We start from the raw sequence: 19,594 nt of genomic DNA, 5'->3' as shown, positions 1-19,594 counted from the left end.
TAGGCTTAAATCAAGTCTCTGGAGTACATCCACAGCTTGGATGGGTCATTCAGTCCTCTGTTCAGACCTTCAGTTTGTAGCAAAGTTCCTCCAGAGGTATGAAGCATGACTGAAGACAAAATGGAGGGGTTCATAGGACCTTTTATATTCTCTGCCATGTGGAAGGACACCCCTTTGTTCTTACTGTGGAAAATAACAGCAACAAGATGGAGTTTGGAGTCACATGGGCAAGTCACATGTCCATGCATGACTCAGTTCTTTACAGGGAGAGCAGCCATTGCTCACATGGTACTTTGAATGTTCCCAGGAAGACTTCTCATGTGGACTGGCATTTCCCAAGATCCATTGTCAATTAAGTGTTTGGAGTCTCCCAAAGTCCATTGTCAGTTAAATGTTTCTTGATTGGGCACTTAATCTGCAAATTCCTTTCTCAAGAAGCTAACCAAAAATGCTTCACTAAAGCCACTTAGAATCAAACACATTGAGATACAAGTACATAGCCAATAATCATAATTTGAACTACAAAATTGATTCATGCATACAGATTGCATAATCATAACCAGCATATCATAACCTTCCCATAGACACCTTACTGCACCTTCTTTGTACAAGATTTGGTGCAAATATATAACAGTGATTGCAACAATGATCTATACGGTTACAGTTCATTTCAATAACATCACACTCCCTTCCCCCCCGCCATCCTTTTCTGCAGTACACCTTCCTAGGCAATCATTTCACATTTTGTGCTTGTGCAATTGATTATTCCTTGCTAAGTGTAGTACCTTGCATTTATCCTTACTGAATTTCATCTTATTTATTTCAGACCATTTCTTCAGTGTTTCAAGATCATTTTGAATTCTATTCCTGTCCTTCAAAGCACTTGCAACTCCTCCCAACTTGGCATTATCTGCAAACTTTATAAGTGTACTCGCTATGCCACTATCCAAATAATTTATGAAGCTACTGAATAGAACCGGACCCAGAACAGATCGCTCAGGGACACTTCTCACTATATACTTCCAACTTGATTGTGAACCATTGATAACTACTCTCTGAGTACAGTTTTTCAACAAGTTGTGCACCCACCTTATGAGAGCTTTGTGTAGGCTGTATTTCTTTGTTTGCTTATGAGACGGTCATGAGAGACAGTACCAAAAGCCTTACTGAAGTTGAGATACGTCACATCTGATGAAGCATGTGACACCTCCCCCCCATTTTATTCTGGGATAAAGTGTCTTATTTCAGAAAAGTGTACATATGGGGAGCTATTCTGCAGTAGCGGTTCTGGTTGATTTTCCCATAGAGAGAGCAAACCCTAAGCCTATCTTAGTTTTATCTGAGCTGATGCTGGTTGGCTGGGGGGAACCACCCTATGAAATGCTGGAGATTATATCAGCATCCTTAGCTGAGTGGGTGTGCACAAATCTTGTTCATGATTGCTACTTTGGTGTCTTGATGAGCCCCCCCAGCTGCTTGTGGTGGTGGCTATGAATATACATATTTTTTATCACTATCTTGACAGAAGTTTGTAATAATTTTTTCTTTGTGATTCTTGCTACAATAGTTCATATTGCTAACAGCTGCAGACTGGATTGCTACGTTTGACATAGAGCCACCTACTAGAACCACTCAAACTGCAGAATGTGGCTGCTCATTTGTTTCCTGCTGGCACGTCCTGAAGAGAGCACATTATATCAGTGCTCCAGGGTCAGCGTTGTCTTCCAGTTTGTTTCTGGATACAATTCAAGCTGTTGTTGGTTTTAATGCATGAGGCTCTCACTATGGCTGATGAGATTAGCTGAGAGGCTAACAATCCCCGTGCTTTGATTCAAAGGAGAGTGGAGGAATCTTCAGTAACAAGCATTCTGTTCCCAAATGATCTGCCAGAGCCCAGAGTGATTGATATTCAGGTCACACTGCATAGCCTACCTTTTCTCCCCAGCTTTTCCTGGGTAAGAGAGCTGAGCTAGTGAGAAAGTTTGGGTTGAAAGGACTTCATATTCCGAGGGCTGGTTCTAATTCATGGTTTATTGTCTATTATATCTCCCCAAGCTTCATATGGGCACACTTTAAGATGAACGGAAGCAGATAAATAAGTTTCAGCAGGAAATGATTGCAGTTGTAGCATTTTGACTGAAAAATTGATTAAGGCCAGTCTGAACATTTGGACCTTAATATATTACTTCATATCTATATATCAGTCAATCATAAAGATGAATATGGATGGCTGATATCTGGGGATAACTGAATACAGAAAGAAACGATGAAGACAACAGCCAAGTAAAAATGAGGTTTTTTTTTTTCCCACAGCTGCAAACAAAAATAGTGTTGACAAAGAGGGTTTGTGTGAGATGAGCACAATATGCAAATCAGTGGTGAGATTTTGGGCTGCACCTCTAAGCAGCACAGCCTAAAATATTTAGCCCATGAAGCAGAGGGGAAAGGTATCTATAAATTGGCTGGAGATTTCTATGGCAAAACTTAGCCCTGGGGCAACCTCTAAGGGCTGCACTATGGTCTGTAGTGCTGCCTGTAATCTCACCAGCTGGGTGTGCTGTGGCATCGTCCCTGAAATGCCCCTCTAATTTTCCCCAAGCCTCACCCCTGCATACCCCCAATGGGCAGGTCTTTGGAAGACAGACAGCTTTCACAGTGCTGTGCCGGGGGAAACCTCCCCCAGGTGGAACTGGGGATTTTAGGGCCCCTTTACTCTGCTCTGCTCTCAGCCTTTTAACTGGTGTAAAGAGGCAGGATCAGGGGACAGGATCTCAGCTCAAAACTCTGGAGTGTGAACCTAATTGCAGAGAAAATGTCTGCATGAACCCTTGCAGAATGGAACCCTGGATTTCACCTAGCTGTAGTTATAGCATTGATCCCGTAAGGTGACGAGCATCCTCAGGTCTTGCTAGCTTTAATGGCAGTTGATGGTGCTCTTTAGCAATTGCACGATGAAGCCCTAGAACTTGTTTGATTCACCACCTTATACAAAACCCCAGAATGCCTACACATATTCACAAGGTTTCTCAAAGTTCATAAATTTCCATTAGTAATAAATATAACACCTATATTTTAAAGAGATTCTGTACTGATATGGCCAATATCCTCTTCCTGTTATGTATAAGTGTCAAGCCAGTGTCTAATAGATAGTTATGGTACAGTAGTCTGTATACCTGTTTCCTTGTAAACTAACTGTTTCACAATTCATTCTGCACACATATTAGTCAAAAAAGAACAAAGGACCTTGGCCACTTTGATGACAATGTGTTTTCACTATTAGACAGACCCAGCAGAATATTTTTTGGTTTCCTTTGTTTTAATTTGAAATCCATCTGCATTGCTATCTGCATAATTCACTTGAAATTATGTCTCTTTCATTTCTAAATGTATAAGGGGATCTGTCACACAGTTTCTGAGGGCTGAGTAGTTTTGAAAAAATAACACACTTAGGTCTAAACTGGAACATTACAGTCCATCCTGAGCAGAGGATAGCACATAGTTGTGTTACCCCAAGGGCAGATCAGAGAGGAAACAGACTAGTTTATCTTTCCTCCCTGGTGGGGTGTCATAAGGGTAGGTCACAATCGGCCTCATAATACCACAGTCACATTACTACACTCATCATCATTTTCTGCAAGCAAAAGCCTGAGAGATTATATGAGTCTTTATACCATGCTCTGAAAGTCATCAGCCTCTAATACACTGGCAGATGATCTCTCACCAGGCATAGAAGCGTTACTAAGTGAAGGAGTATGAAAAGACAAAATGGATGTTTCTTGAATAAACAATGGAACCTCTATTTCTGAGAAAGATCATTTGAGTGACTATTACAAATTACAGTTTATTGGATCCAGTAAGTAATCTGTTACATATTATTAATGACTTTTTGGGATTACTTTCAACAAGCTATTTGGAAGACTGAAAATAAAGTCAAAACTAAACTAGATTGTGATGGGTTGAATCACAGAAACCCCCTGGGAGCTGCCACCTGATGTGCCAAGACTACTTCTGCCCCTGCTTTCCTGCCCAGTCAGCTTAGGACTCTAGCACCCTGCCTGGTTTTAGCAAGACCCGCTAGCCTGCTGCCAACACAGACCCAGGTCTGAACCACGTCCCCTAACAGCTGTAGGCTTAACTGAAAGCAGCTTACAGAAGTGTTCCTGTTCTTGACACTCAGATGCCCAACTCCCAATGGGGTCCAAACCCTAAATAAATCTGTTTTACCCTGTATAAAGCTTATACAGGGTAAACTCAAAGATTGTTTGCCCTCTATAACACTGATAGAGAGATATGCACAGCTGTTTGCCCCTCCAAGTATTAATACATACTCTGGGTTAATTAATAAGTAAAAAGTGATTTTATTAAATACAGAAAGTAGGATTTAAGTGGTTCCAAGTAGTAACAGACTGAACAAAGTGAATTATCAAGCAAAATAAAATAAAATCCGCAAGTCTATGTCTAATAAAACTGGATACAGACAAAACCTCACCAGTTCCAGTAAGCTTCCTTTTACAGACTAATCTCCTTCTAGTCTGGGTCCAGCAATCACTCACAGCCCCTGTAGTTAGTGTCCTTTGTTCCAGTTTCTTTCTTGGGGGTGGAGAGGCTCTCTCTTTAGCCAGCTGAAGACAAAATGGAGGGGTCTCCCACAGGCTTAAATAGACTTTTTCTTGTGGGTGGAGACCTCCTCCTCTCTCCTATGCAAAGTCCAACTCCAAGATGGAGTTCTGGAGTCACCTGGGCAAGTCACATGTCCGTGCATGACTCACAGTTTCTTACCAGGTAGCAGCCATGGGTCACATGCTACCTTGAACGTCCTCAGGTAGACTTCTTATGTGGATTGGAGCACTCCAAGATCCTTTGTACTTAAGTGCTTCTTGATTTGCACATTCCTTTCTCAAGAAGCTGACCAAATGCTTTACAAAGGTTACTTAAAAATCAAGCCAGTACACAGCCAATATTCATAACTTCGAATACAAAAATGACACATGCATACAAATAGGATTAATAGATTCAGTAGATCATAACCTCTATAGAGATATGGTACATGGCATATGTAGCATACAACATATTCTAGTTATGTCATATATACATTCATAAGCATATCTCCATAAAGCCTTATGGAGGGCACCGTCACATAGATATCAACTCAAGTCAAGATTTAAACATTTTTTTCGATTGGTATGACAATTAGTAGCAGGCACTGGATGACTTCTTCTGGGTGTATTATTTAATTATAAATTAACTAGCACAGAGGATATTAAGCAACAAGGAGGAGAAAACTCTTCCATGTCTATCAGGAACACTTTCTTATATGACATCTTCAGCAGATCCACCCTGCAGAGACAGGATTGTGTGTTGAGCGCTGATTTGTAGGAACTCACAGACTAGACTCCAAAAGAACAAGATGGCTGGAAGGATTGTCTCTTGGATTAGGATCATGTCTGTACTTGTCGTACAAGTGAATTTCCTCTTATTAAATGACTGAACCAAACTATTGCAGGTCATCACCTGAATGAAATCCTGAGTGCTTCCCTTTAGGGGTATTATAAAATCCTGGACCCATTGTCTAAAGCAGCAGTTCTCAAACTATGGGGTGGGCCTTCCAAGGGAGGCACGGGAATGTGTCAAGGGAGGCCCGAGCTGTGTGCTTTCAAAAAATAAAAAAAAAGAGCTCTGGCTGTCAGCCCCAGGTGGCTGGGGCTCGTGCAGAAGGGCCATGCCCACCAGGGAGGCAGGGATAAAGGGGACAGCCATAGGCTCAGGCTCTCCTCCCTCCCCTTAATCCCTCACTGGGAAGCAGACTGGACTCAAGCTCTCCTTCGTCCTGCCCCCAATCCCTCACCTGGAGGTGGTGGAGTTCCAGCTGTCAGCCCCGGGGTAGCAGAAGCAGTGAAGAAGTAAGGGTGGCCATAGGGCCCTAAGTCTACTGTGAAAAATGATATCGACAAATATCACTTTTCACATTGCCACCCTTACTTCTGTGCTGCTGCTGACGTGTGCTGCCTTCAGAGCTGGGCACTGGGCCAGCAGCTGCTGCTCTCTGCTCTGTCTTCAGAGCTGGATGGTGGTAGGGGAAGGGGGAGGGGGCATAAACACCCACAGACACAAATAAGTTTGAGATCAAATAAGCTTGAGAACCACTGCTCTAAAGACATTATAAGACACCTAGTTCTGCATACTAGATTCTCTTGGGACAGACACTTGCCCAAGTTCCAAGAGGAGAAAGAACTTTTCTCCTGTAAATAAATCCAAAATCATTCTGTATACTAATAACTATTCAATTTTTTTTCCCCCATGCCTGGTTATTTGAGAGGCAGAGAATATATTTCATACATTCCTTCCACTCCTACTTAAGTATCCATGCTATATAGAATCCTCTCTCCTAAAGGATGGCCACTGGACTTGTATATTTTTCCCTTAGAAACAATTCTCAGACTCCAAATGTGGGAGGCATGAGGAATTTGGAAGAAATGCCTACCTGATCTGCCCAAAGGTTGAAAGGAAGTTATAAATCATCCATGCCCCCATCTCTCCTCCACACACTTCTTAAAAATGTACACAAAATGTGTCTTTTGAAACCTTGAATTGTCAACACCAGGAAAGGTGGAAGGTCTTCTGCTGATGATCCAGTATCCATGATCCCCTTCATGGCAATAAGGAATGTTTGCTGTGTCATGGGATATCAGAGATGCTGCCTAGAGGCATTAGTGGTTTGGGACTGGTCTCTTGTTCTGCAGGTCACGGTACATACACAGGCCCAGCAGCTATGAATGCATGTCTCACACTGTGAGACGCTCTTCTTCCGCAGTGCTCCTGGATTACTGTCATTTGGATTGTCCCCAGCCATTGGCAGGCTGATAGAGCTGCTAGACCAAACCATCTGCCATGATTTGAGGAGAACTATTGACAAGCTCATTAAAGGGGCATTTTAGGATAGGCTGTTCTGCACAGAGAGTAAGCTGGGAGTAGACACATTCAAGGTGACCTTTTCCAACAGATCTAGCTATCTGAGTGGCTTGCAACCTGGAGATATGGGCTAGATCCATCTGCTGCCTTACTGAGGAAAGCCAGTTGGCAATGTGGTAAGAAGGCAGGAAAGGCTAAACCACACTGACTGTGTAGTCTTGGAGAGCTGTTTGCAATATTGACGGCTTAGCACTTCCAAGTGGTGAGGTGAAATGGCATCCTAAGCACATCCATGCTGACAACATGCAAACATGGAGGGAACCAGACTCAGCATATGGGGGTCATTAGGCTGTCCTGAAACAATAATGGAGAAACCAAAACTTGCAAAGATTTGTCTGAGTATTTGAACTCTGCTATATAACAGAACAGCTCTATAGCAGGGTGGTAATAGGGTTTGGAAGCTACAGGCTTCCTACCTCTTGTCTCTTATATTAAATTATAGGGAGCTGGAGAGAGCAGGAGGAACCACTTTGGAGGGTCTTGCAACCATTTTGTAAAGTCAGGGACAGATCACTAGGTTCAAGCCAGGAGCCACTTGAATCTTTAGGGAAGCTGTCCAAATATCAGGGTAGCAAGCATGAAAAGGCTGTGAGTGGGACCGAGTGCTAGGGCTCTCCCAGGATGCTTAAGGAGCTCATCTTTAGCTTTTTGCTGACTGATGTACATTTATTTGGATTTAAATAATAAAGAATACCCATTCCAAAAGCTCAGAGTGTCCGCATGGTTAATTAAACTTATAGCTGAAAATGGTCACCACTCAGCAGCAAAAATAAATAAGGTATAACTAGATTATATATTATGTGGATGAGGGTTGGCAAAAACAGAGCATGGCTTTCAACAATGCCAGGACCAGAAGAAAATTTAACTGTTGGGAACTGAAAATGAGTTATCTTTACCTAGTACATGGGCAAGAAATGTTCAGTTACATTTCCAACAATTCCTTTAATGGATCTCTACCTAGGCATAGGGGAGTCTATATTGGCAGATAGCTTTGCAGAACTGGTAAGTCAAGCAAAACGGAAAACTAAAGTAATGACTAAAGTAATGAGTTTATATTTCATGCAACAGTTGCAGCAAGGACTATTTAAAAAGTTCTAAAAATAACCCATATACATAAAAATGTCATATGTCAATACAATTTGCAGAATGTAAAAACACTCTCATTTTTACATAAGACGCCACATACACTGTTTATAATGCAATGAAAACTACAGATGAATGCTAGCAAAGTAATTGGATGAGCCAGGGAAGTCTTTTTGAGAAAAAATTATACCAAGAATTTCACAAAACATATTAGACAAATTTAAAATGTAAATATTTTGAAAAAGCCTAGCTGTCACACTGGTCAATTTAGGTTTCAAAATAATTGTTGCAGAATGTTGTTTCAGAATGGTTTAATTTCTGTAAGAATGCACGTTGTTATGAGTGTCTGTGTTGGTGAACCCCTTTATAAGAGGGGTTTTTTTTTTTAGAGACTGCATTGGTGGAACTATTGTCTATATAGTGCTTATGTAAGCTTACTTCAAATGAGATTTTTTTTAGAAATTTCCTTGCTTTTAAAAAATATTTTAACACTGGAGAAAAAGATTCATACACAATATTTTTATTTTATCACTTGTTTAAAATTATTTTATAACATATTTAACATTTATGCATTATGATTTTTCTAAAAATAAATGATCAAAAGCCATATGAATTTTTTTCTACCAACTTTACAGAGCATGCAGTGCTCTTATGATGTTCATTTTTTTAGACTAAAATTTTCTGATAAGGTGATTGTACATCATTTTTATTTTTCTGAGAGATGGAAAACAAATTGGTTAATGTAAAAACTTGTGTGTGCATGACAAAAATTTTTATTCTCATGACATTTCTCTTTGATCACCTTCAAGAATTAAAAAATCACAGAAGTAATTAATTTAAATTGGTTTTCAGAAAGAAAATGTTAGAAGTATCACAAAAATAAGCAACTTTTTGACAACAAAATGGTTTTGACATGTATATTTCCTGGAATAATTTCATGAGCCTTCTAAGATGGTGCCATTGAACTGAAAGATAAATATGCATGCTTGTTAGATCTTAAAACTGATAATGCAGAAGTGACTTGGTTCACACTAAATTCTGGTGTGTTGTTTAGTTCTTATCACTATATTTGGTGAGGGCCAAAGAATGATCTGCCACAAACTACATGTCTAAGTTAAGTTGCCAAAAATTAGAGTCCATTATAATAATTATATTCATACTGTGAGGAAGATCAGTTCATCTTTTTCACTGACTTTGATTTCAGCTGACCTAAGTAGGAAATCAAGTCACTGATATACATAAAATTTGTCTATGTCTAACAGTTCTTCCACACCAGCTGTAACCATGTGTGTGTTTGGAAATTAGCTATATGTTTTCTTCGTGTATATTGTCTAATTTATTAGGCTTTGTTCAAGTGACCTATTTTAGCATGACATTTAAAATTTCACAGGCCATGTTCTCCAATTTTAGAAATGTTTATGGATGATAACTGACATCTTGAACAACACCCAGGAGCAAATAGGTAGTCAGTATGGAGCACAGAGTGCTGGTGTTCTGTGCACACAATGGCTTCCATCACTCCAGAAATGGTGGATTCTTTGCTCGCTAAAACTTCCAGGTGTTTTTCAAAGATGTTCCCAAAGAGTGCACTGCAGTACTCTAGACTTGAAAGCAGAACCATATAATTATAACTATGTGCTGAGATTTACCAGGCAGGAGCAGCCCCTAGGTAAATTGATAGTGCAAATGGCACTATTTGCCACAGCTGTTACCTTGTAACTCAGGAGCAGTAATAGATCGACCCAAGACTGTATACTCAACTTGCAAAGGTTAGACACACAATACCATTCCAATGGAAAGGGCACTCACACCCCTGCTTTTTCCAATCTAGTTGCTTTTCCTGCCTGTTAACATCACTTCATCTTATTCAGGTTGAGCCTACACTAGTTTATTTCCATCTATAGCACTGCCCTTGTCAGACATTGGGAACGCAGAGACATGGAAGTATCCACGTTTGTTTAAAAGAATACATGAAGAGGAGGTGTGATGGGGTATACTGGCTGTTCTGGCTTTGGGAGAGAGTTTTGGAAAACATCCTGCCCCAAGTGGTGCTTGGAAAGAAAACATGTGGTTTCTGCATGTACTGCAGCACATTCTCTAGGACTAACCAAGGTAAATGTTCGGGTGTGCTTGACAGGTATACTGCATACAATACCAGGCTGCCTTATGGAGGACTCTGGGACTGTGGACCAGGTGGGTGAGCAGTACTGAGAAGGTCATACTAGAGACAAGGGTGCCAGCAGCAAAAAGTAGAGGTGTAAACATTGAGGATGGCTGGCCAGAGAAGAGAGAGGCCTAGGGAAAGAATGTAGGACAAGAAGCTGGTTGTTCAGACTGGGTAAGGCTGGGAAGGAGGAAAGTCAAGTGTCTGTCTAGACCATGTGTGTGTAATTCTATGACTGTGCATCGATGGTGAGATTAACAGGGTTGTCTATACCAAAATACTTCAGGAGGGGCACTTTTGTGGAACCAATGTTTTAATTCCTGGAAACTGCACTTGGACTAAATCCAGTACCAATTGACTTCCAGGAAGCAGTGGGAGTGGAGCACTTGTCTTTGACAAGTTTGGGTGAATTTACATATATATTTGATCATGCCAATGGATTGCTTAAGTGTTACTGTGTCTTATGGGGTTTCCATCTGAAAAATGGCTTCTTCCTTTTTGGGTTGGCCTGAAGACAGTGTTCATTGAGTATGTGCCCCATAGAGGTGATCACTTCCAGCCCAGTTTGGTAGTTTGCTTTAATTTCTTTTCTTTGTATTAATTGTAACACGTTGTGAACCCTTTCACCATGCTGTGCAATGGTCTCTCCCCATATTAATAGGTTGTCCATAATGACTTCTACAACTTCTAATATATCAAATAACTGTGCCACAATACTTTGATAGACATGTAGTGCTAGAGTAATCCATCACTAACACTGCCTCATGAGAAGCATTGCGGAGGATACTGTTTCTAGAATGCCCTCCATCCTCTTCCAAAATTTTTGACAAGTGCCACGGGCTCTCAAAAGTCCATAGGTGCTAATCACTGCAAAGGGACAATGGAGACTTCAGTTTGTCACCGACACTAAATGGACCCTATGCTGTTTACCTGTCTCTAGTGGGAGAGAGATAAGGCATTAAAAGAAAACCAATATAAAAACTGCAAAAATAATTTGACACTCACACAGTGGGCCAAATTAGGCTCTCAGTTACATCAATGTAAGCACTGAATTACACTGGTGTAACAGACCAGAACTTGCCTCATTATATTCAAATTGTAGCTGTTGATCTAACTTTTAACAGTTTAACTTGTTTTCATTTCCTCAGACTGTAAAAGCCTGAGCTGTTCTGAGTGTCCTCTTAAGACACTTGAAAACATAGTCCACATGGTGGGATCTCTTGCCTCACTCAAACTTTAGAGCTGGTTGGCCATAAGCCTTCATCCATGCTGATGGAAACTCATTGATCATCTGAAGTTTTCTGCCAATTGATCAAAACTTAATTGAAATTAATGCTAGTCCAAAATAAATGAATTATCTGAAATCAGACACCAATGTGTGTTTGTAGCCAAAGTGAATGGTGGCATTTAGAAATAACAGAGCATTGATGAATAAACATTCAATCTTTCCCCATAACTAAATAGGAAAATAAGTTAAGGCAATGATGTGGTTAAGAATTAAAACAGGGGTGGGCAAACTACGGCTCACTGCCTATTTTAATCCAGCCCTTGAGCTGCCACTGGGGAGAGGGGCTTGGCACTCCAGTCAGGGAGCAGGGTTGGGGACCGCTCCATGCAGCTCCTGGAAGCAGCGGCATGGCTCCCCTCTGGCTCCTACGTGTGGGGCAGCCAGAGTCCTCCCCTCTGCACGCTGCCCCTGCCCCAAGTGCTGCCCCTGCAGCTCCCATTGGCTGCGAATCTCAGCCAATGGGAGCTGCAGGGTGGTGCCTGTGGATGGGGCAGTGTGCAGAGCCACATGGCCACGCCTCTGCATAGGAGCCGGAGAAGGGACATGCCGCTGCTTCCGGGAACTGCTTGAGGTAAGTGCTGCCCTGAGCCTGCACCCCTGAGCCTCCCCCCGCACCCCAATCCCCTGCCCCAGTCCTGATCCCCCTCCTGGCCTCCGAACCCCTCGGTCCCAGCCCAGAGCACCCTCCTGCACTCCAAACCCCTCATCCCCAGCTGGAGCCTGCACCCCTTCCTGCACCACAACCCCAGCCCTGATTCCCCCCCCACCCTCCAAACCCCTCACTTCCAGCCCGGAGCACCCTCCTATACCCCAAACTCCTCATCCCCAGCCTCACTGCAGAGTCTGGACCCCTAGCCGGAGCCCTCCCCTCCCCCAGCACCCCACTCCCCTGCCCAAGCCCGGAGTCCCCTGCCCCAGCCCGGAGTTCCCTCCCAAACCCCGAACACCTCATTTCTGGCCGGAGCCTGCATCCCCAGCTAGAGCCCTCACTCCTTCCAGCACCCGAACCGAAATTTTGTGAGCATTCATGGCCTGCCATATAATTTCTATTCCCAGATGTGGCTCTCGGGCCAAAAAGTTTTCCCACCCCTGAATTAAAATGTGCAAAAGTCAGAGCATTCAAAGTTATAGTTTTATAAGATAGATCTGTGATAAAAACAAATCTATAAAAGGGGTGGGTTATAAACATCGTGGGAATGATCACTTGGAATTTCTTGTGTTTTGTGCATTTAAACTCTCAACCTTAATATTGCATTAGTTTAATTTTTAGTTTAGTTTATATTAGTTTTTAAAAAAACTTAAAAAGAAAAAGAAAACATGGTGACTGATAACACCTCTAAGTATGCTATTTATTTAAATGTGAGATTCAAATATGCTGACTTCCCGTATCAGTTTTATACTGAAGGTGCTTTCTTAGCTACCAGTATCCACCTTGTATATCTACTTAAAGCTAAGATCTTTGATTAACAGGAGCGGAAGGATGTTGCAGGGTGGTTTTACAAACAAGTGGAGGGTTTGCACGCTTGAGCCCTAGCCCTGGCTAGTCTTATAGCCTTAATTCATCCGAATATCAATAGGACAACAGGCCCTCAGTGATTAATGTATTGAAACACCTACATGTGAAATCCAATAGAACATATTGCTTGTAACAAATGGAGACCTTTCTTTGTTTCTTTCTTTTTCTCTCTTTCTTTGCCTTCAGTGTGTGATTGTCTGCGTCAGAGCACTCTGTCCTCTCCTATCATCTACACGGCTTGTACGATTTGATTTAGAAAATGAATCTGAAATGTAGTTCTCATAAGGGCCTATGCCAAAGCCTAACAAAGCTTTTCTGTTGATTTCAGTGGGCTTTCAATCTGGTGCAGAATGAAGTGGGCTTTCAATCAGGTACAGAATGAAGATTTCCTTGAGATTTGGGTCAGGCCTTTTAAACTTCTCTTTAGCCTGTGACTGCTGCTAGCTGATGCCCTGAAAAGTTTTGAAAAAGCTGCCAATACTTAGGTTATTGTTTTGTCTGACTCAGATTCTTTATACTGTGCAACTACTTACACATGATAAGTTTTTGTAGGATTTGAAGAATTGGAAGTTGATTGTATCGCATGTTATTTTTACAACTTCAAAACAGGAAATATTGAACATTACAACACAATTCCTTCAAATTAAAGGAATTTTCCTGTCACAGGAACTTGCACCAGGCCCACCTGAACACAATATGGAGCATAATAGTCTTTCATAATCAAAAACAAAGGCCTGCTGCTTCATGTCCCCAGCTGTGCTGAATCAGCATATGTAGAAATAGCATTTTCTTCTGGAATGCTTGATGAACTTCTGCATTGGAAAGATGGTCTTTCTGGATGCATGTATAACAGTTTAAAAGCCAAGCCCTTAGTGTATCTACAGGGAAGTGATCTTCTCAGCTTCCCTTGGAGAAACAAGGAGTTAAAACAGCTAGAGGACAGGATGGCTCAAAGGACAGAGAGCAGGTGGAGAACTCTTCATCACTAAGTCACTAATTGAAAGCCGGGTGTTGTCTACGCAGCACTGGCAAAGCACACTAGATATGTGTGATTTGTAAAGTGCACTAATGTGCCCTGTGTAGACCCTGCTGGCACACTCTAAGAGTACATCTACACTGAGATAAAAAACCCAATGGCACTGAGTCTCAGATCATGGGTCAGCTGACTTGGGTTTGCAGAGTTTGGGCTGCAGGACTACAGATAGCAGTGCAGATGCTCGGGCTGAGGCTGAAGCCTGGACTCTGAGACCCTCCCTCCATAGGTGTTGGAAGTAGGAGTGCTGGGGGTGCTTCCACACCACCTGGCTTGAAGTGGTTTCCATCATATGCAGGGTTTATAGTTTGGTTCAATGGCTCTCAGCACCCTACTATACAAATTATTCCAACACCCCTGCCTCCCTCCACCCAGGGTCTCAGATTCCAGGCTCCAGCCCAAATGTCTACATTGCAATTCATAGTCCTGCAGCCTTAGACCCATGAGGCTAAGGCAGATGACGGGGGTCAGCCAGGGCTGCGCCATGGATTTGTTATTACAGTGCAGACATACTCTAAAACAGTGACACCCAGACCTCAGTGGTTCAGGAGCCAAATTAGCAATCAACATTACCCAAAAGTGCCACCGAAGTGTGAATTCATTGTTTCATATACTATATTTACATTTACATATTTACATATTGTACATTTCATTTACATATTTCAACAGTATGACAGGGAAATATTTAGTTATATATATTATATATTATTCTCAGAACAAATAAGTTAATAACTTGAGCAAGTTCATAACTTAATTGGTTAATAACATAGTAAAAGCATCCTGATTGGTTAAGAATTAAATCACACTGTGTTTTAATATCCTGTGTTGCAAAGAGCTGCCGAAGACACATTAAAGAGCCACTTGCAGCTTGCAAGGCACAGTTTGAGTATCACTGCTCTAAAAGGTACCTTGCCCATGTTAATGTTGTGTGCAACAGTGCAACATGTTAGATTGCTTTACAAATCGCACCACTCTCGCACACTTTGCCGTGCAGACAAGATCAGGTCAGTGGTGACAGATAGTTGCTGCTACCTGATGGCTGTTCAGCGGCCTATGTGAAATGAACAGGTGATGTCAATGCAACTGAAAGTGCACAGGTGTCCACAACAACAAACCCTCATCATAAATGGCACCCTTGTTGACAGAGAAACCAGAAGGCAGTGGACATAGAAAATGAGCTTCCTTCTCACCTCCAGGTCAGGGTTGAAGCACACACAGAGGGAGCAGATTGAGGAAGCTTGGACTGCTGCAGTCTGTGATGTATCTCTTCCGTGGACAGAAGGCCTCAGTCTCCAGAAGCAGCAATACAGGACCTTGTCACAGAAAAAAAAAAGTGTATAAACAGGAGCAAAACTGTAAGTGTTGCACAACATTTTAGCCACAGGACTTTCACTGACCATAATAGGAGGCTGTTGTCTACAACCTGTTATGTAATGACAAGTGTGCATTAGTGCCCTTGGTTGGAGAGAATAGAAGATTTGCTCAAATACGTGTGATCATATCACATTCTAGGCACTGGCCTACTGACCGTGTAAGCTATAATACGATGAACACAGGTTAACTCACCGCTCTCTTTTAGCTCAATTAGTAAATTGTCTATGCTTTTGAAGCTGAAAGTCCTTCTGAGTCCTATCACTGCTGTTGACCATGGGGTCTGCATGATACGCTTGCCAACCACAAAGTCTCTGTGACCTCAGAGTTGGAGTCCTTACAAACCCCATGCAACTTTGGCAACATACACCAATCATTACATTTTCATTGAGCAATTCTTTCACTAATCACTGTATTTAAACTAAATTGGATCCATTGCAAAAGGATAATCAGAGACTTCCGTAGTTTTATATGACTTACAATTTCTTGTTTGTTGTAATGTTGTTGTGTTAACTGGGGTTCTTTTAACCCAAACTCTTGGTAAAGTTTACTCTGTGCGAGGTGGTGTTAGGAAATAAATCAGGGGAGACATGGCCGTCCGACCGATAGATGGCTGGCATAAACAGGACAACACAAGAGTGCTTTCACTTAAAGCTAAACTTTACTTAGTCTCAAGCACTTACACACGTCCGCAACAGGTTAGTAAAATACCCCCCAACCCTTGATAATTAACGAAGCTGAGCACGGCTTTCGAGTGGCACCGTAACAGACTTCTGCTGGCCAGGCTTCCATCTGCCGGTGGGGACCAAGAAGTGTCCAGAGGGAGTGTCCCTGAAGAGCCCCTCCGGAGAAGTCCAATTACCTCAAACTTTCCCCCCTTATTTATACATTAGTAATAAGATGACATATCCCTTAAACAAAACTTGCTAAGCAAGCAGGGTTAAAATGTCAAACACCTTATGATTGCCAATTAACCAGAGATATTATTTTTTTCAGAGTGTCCATGCCTTTGGGCCCTGACAAACATTCCCAGGGGCACGTATAGACAGCTATCTTGTTTTTCTAAAATACATGCATCAGCAATTTCAACACGCTTAGCAGGAAGGGTGTGGGGTCAAGCTGTCCCATCTGAGGCATCCAAAAGCCCCATCCCTCCTGTCTTGGTTATGCTGAGACCTCTGCATGATCAATTTATGACCTGCTGACTTCGCTACTTTTAGCAATAAGCAAGAATGGTTCAGTATGGCCTGCTAACTTGACTACTGTTAGCAACAAGTGATAGTGGTTTAGGCACTTTACTGGTTTGCCAAAATCTCCCCGAACAGTAGCTGTGTTGATCCTAGAGAATTAGAGAGACAAGGTGGGTGAGGTGATATCTTTTATTGGACCAACTTCTGCTGGTGAAAGAGACAAGTTTTTGAGCTTACACAGAGCTCTTCTTCAAATCTGTAAGCTTCAAAGCTTGTCTCTCTCACCACCAGAAGTTGGTCCGATAAAAGATATTACCTCACCCACCTTGTCTCTTTACAATTTCTTGTCAACCCAGAATTCATATGATGTCCATCCTAGGAATTGCTGTTGCTATCTCCTTGATTATATTTTACCACTTAACACTCCATATTTGAAGGTTCATACGGTGGACATTCTTTTCCCATGACAGCACATAACAACCTGTTTGCTAATAAGTGTTTTCTCTAGTGCTTTTATAACTCAAAAGAATGTAAAGGTATACTTAGGCAGATAACAGATATAGGACAAGGGTGGATGAGAAACAAGCTGTCATGGTTAAAAAGAAAGGAATACACTGAACTAGGCATGGGTATTAGCCAACTTTGTTTTGTGATTCTCAGCCCTGTGATGGCTCCTTGTGCACCACCGTGCAGGAGGTAAGTGGGGGCCGGGCAAAAGCAGGTCCGACCTGGAGAATTTGCTGTTATGTAGGGCCACCTATTCTTTCACAGAGGAGAAATATTAGGGTGGAGGTGGTTTCTGCAGCATAATGGCTGAAGCGGCACCTGCAGAATGACTCCACCTCTGCTCCATGGCCTCAGGGGAAGTATCCCTCTGTGTGTCTCCAGTGCCCAGCCCACCTCCTCAGGTGCCAGATGCAAATATAGACCTAAATGAGCAGCGTCAGCTTATTGGCAAAGTGCCAAACCACAGACAGCACAGGACTTTGCAAGATTAAAGTTTGCTTCGGATTAGAAGGCTGAATACATTGCCAATCGCAGCCTGTCAATACAGCGTAATGATAAAGGGATTTATGGGGACAATTGCTCTGGTTCTGGAGAGCAAAATGTTAAAATTGGAAGCATTAGCAAAACTGAAACTTTGGGATGTTTCCTAAGGTTGCATCTGCTGCCATCAAAACAGTCTGCAGTCCTTTTAGAGACCCTGTGAACCAAGGATATACCATTGAAATACATACACACATAGGTCCTCTACTTACCGTGGGAAACTATTCCACAGCCTGAAACATCTTGCTGTTGGGAAGTTCTTCCTGATGTTCAGCCTCAATTGTCCTTTTCTTAATGTCACCCCATTACCACTAGTTCTAACTTAAAATATCACATGAATTGGATTACTCTCCATGGCTGGGGTTAACAGCCTCCCATTATTTGTCAGCTGTTATTTTCCCTTCCCTCTATAGCCATTTCTTAGTCAAGTTCCTTTTTTGTGGCTCTTGTTGCCTGAATCAGCAAAGCAACTAAACATGTTTAAGTGTAACCTAAGTGCTTTGTTGGGTGGGGATTGACTTTTGCATGTATTTATAACTAAGGACATGCTTAAACGTTTTGCTGAACTGGGGCCATAATACTTCCTTCTCATGACATCACTCCAACCTGCTGATATTTTTGTTACTTGAACTCCCTTCAATTTGTCAATATCCTTCAGGGGACCAGTCAGTGGGAATAGGGAAGTGATTTTACCTCTTGGTAGGGCATCGGTGAGATATTAGAATATTGAGTACAGCTGTGATATTCACATTTATAAAGGATGTTGAAAAATTGGAGAGGGTGCAGAGAGAAGCCCCCCAAATGATTTGAGGGCTGGAAAAAATGCCTCACTGTGAGACACTTCAAGAGCTCAATCTGTTTAGCTTATCAAAAAGGTGGTTGAGAGGTGATTTGGTGACAGTGTATAAGTACCCTGGGAGGAGAAAATACAGGGCACTAAAGGGATCTTTAATCTAGTAGAAAAAGGCAGAACAAGAACCAATGGCTGGAAGCCAAAGCCAAATACAAATTAGAAATCAGCCACAAATTTCTAACAGTCAGGGTGATTAACCATTGGAAAAAAGTACCAAAGGAAGTGGCAGAATTCTCCAACCTCAAATCATGACAGGCTGCCTTTCTGGAAGATATGCTTTATCCAAGCATAAGTTAATTGGCTCAATACAGGAGTCACTAGGAGATATGTTAAGGTCTATGATATACAAGTGGTCAGATTAGGTGATCTCATGGTCCCTTCTGGCCTTAAACTCTGTGAAACTATTGCAATGTTGTGTCCAGAATTTAATAAAATGTTCTAAGTGTTTTTGCCCAAGAAACTTATAGAATGGGACTATTACTTCCTTGTTTGCTGATGCCTCTGTGTATGTAATCTAGAATTGTGTAGCCCATTTGTATGCCCATGTCATCTGCAAAAGTATGTCTAATTTTCAGCCCAATGCAGTGGTGCTGGAACACTTTTTACAGTGCGTGTGTGTGTGTGGGGGGTGAAAACCAGTGGTCCCCAAACTTTTTACTTCACACCCTCCTTACCCCTGTCCATGCCCCCTCTCCACAGAGGTGTGGTCAGGACCAGGCTGTGGCTCCGGGAGGGTGGGGGGATGTGGACAGGGGTAAGGGGTCTGAGGCTGGGACCACAACTGGAGCCACGAGTGGAGACTAAGTGACTTGACTAAGGTCACATAGGCTAAGGTCTGGCTAAAGTCACATAGGAAGTCTGTGGCTCTGCAGGGAATAGAAATGAGGTTCTGCGCATCTCAGCCTACTGCTCTAAACACTGGACTATCCTTCCTCAGCATTTCTGCCTCCAATTAAACCAAAAAAATTCTCCACGCAGACATGCAAGCTCTAAGTCTATTGACTTTGATGTAAATTGCTGTGAAGTGGTCTACAACCCCTCCACAAAACACAGGTAGGAAGGGGTTTAGAACCCTCCCTG

At 42.2% G+C, this 19,594-nt stretch overlaps 1 long non-coding RNA gene across 1 annotated transcript in view; it reads right to left on the bottom strand.

The window, feature by feature from the left end:
- Window positions 1–14,748: 14,748 nt before the first annotated feature.
- Window positions 14,749–19,594, bottom strand: part of LOC122455933 — a 72,847-nt gene continuing 68,001 nt past the window's right edge. Inside the window, exon 3 of the long non-coding RNA XR_006274464.1 lies at window positions 14,749–15,366. This is a non-coding gene — a long non-coding RNA (uncharacterized LOC122455933). The remainder of the gene's footprint in view (window positions 15,367–19,594) is intronic.

The sequence above is a fragment of the Dermochelys coriacea genome, chromosome 9, assembly GCF_009764565.3.
Source record: "Dermochelys coriacea isolate rDerCor1 chromosome 9, rDerCor1.pri.v4, whole genome shotgun sequence".
Classification (NCBI taxonomy): Eukaryota; Metazoa; Chordata; order Testudines; family Dermochelyidae; genus Dermochelys; species Dermochelys coriacea.
The sequence above is the reverse complement of the archived record's forward strand: the minus strand, read 5'-3'. Positions and strand labels throughout refer to the sequence as shown.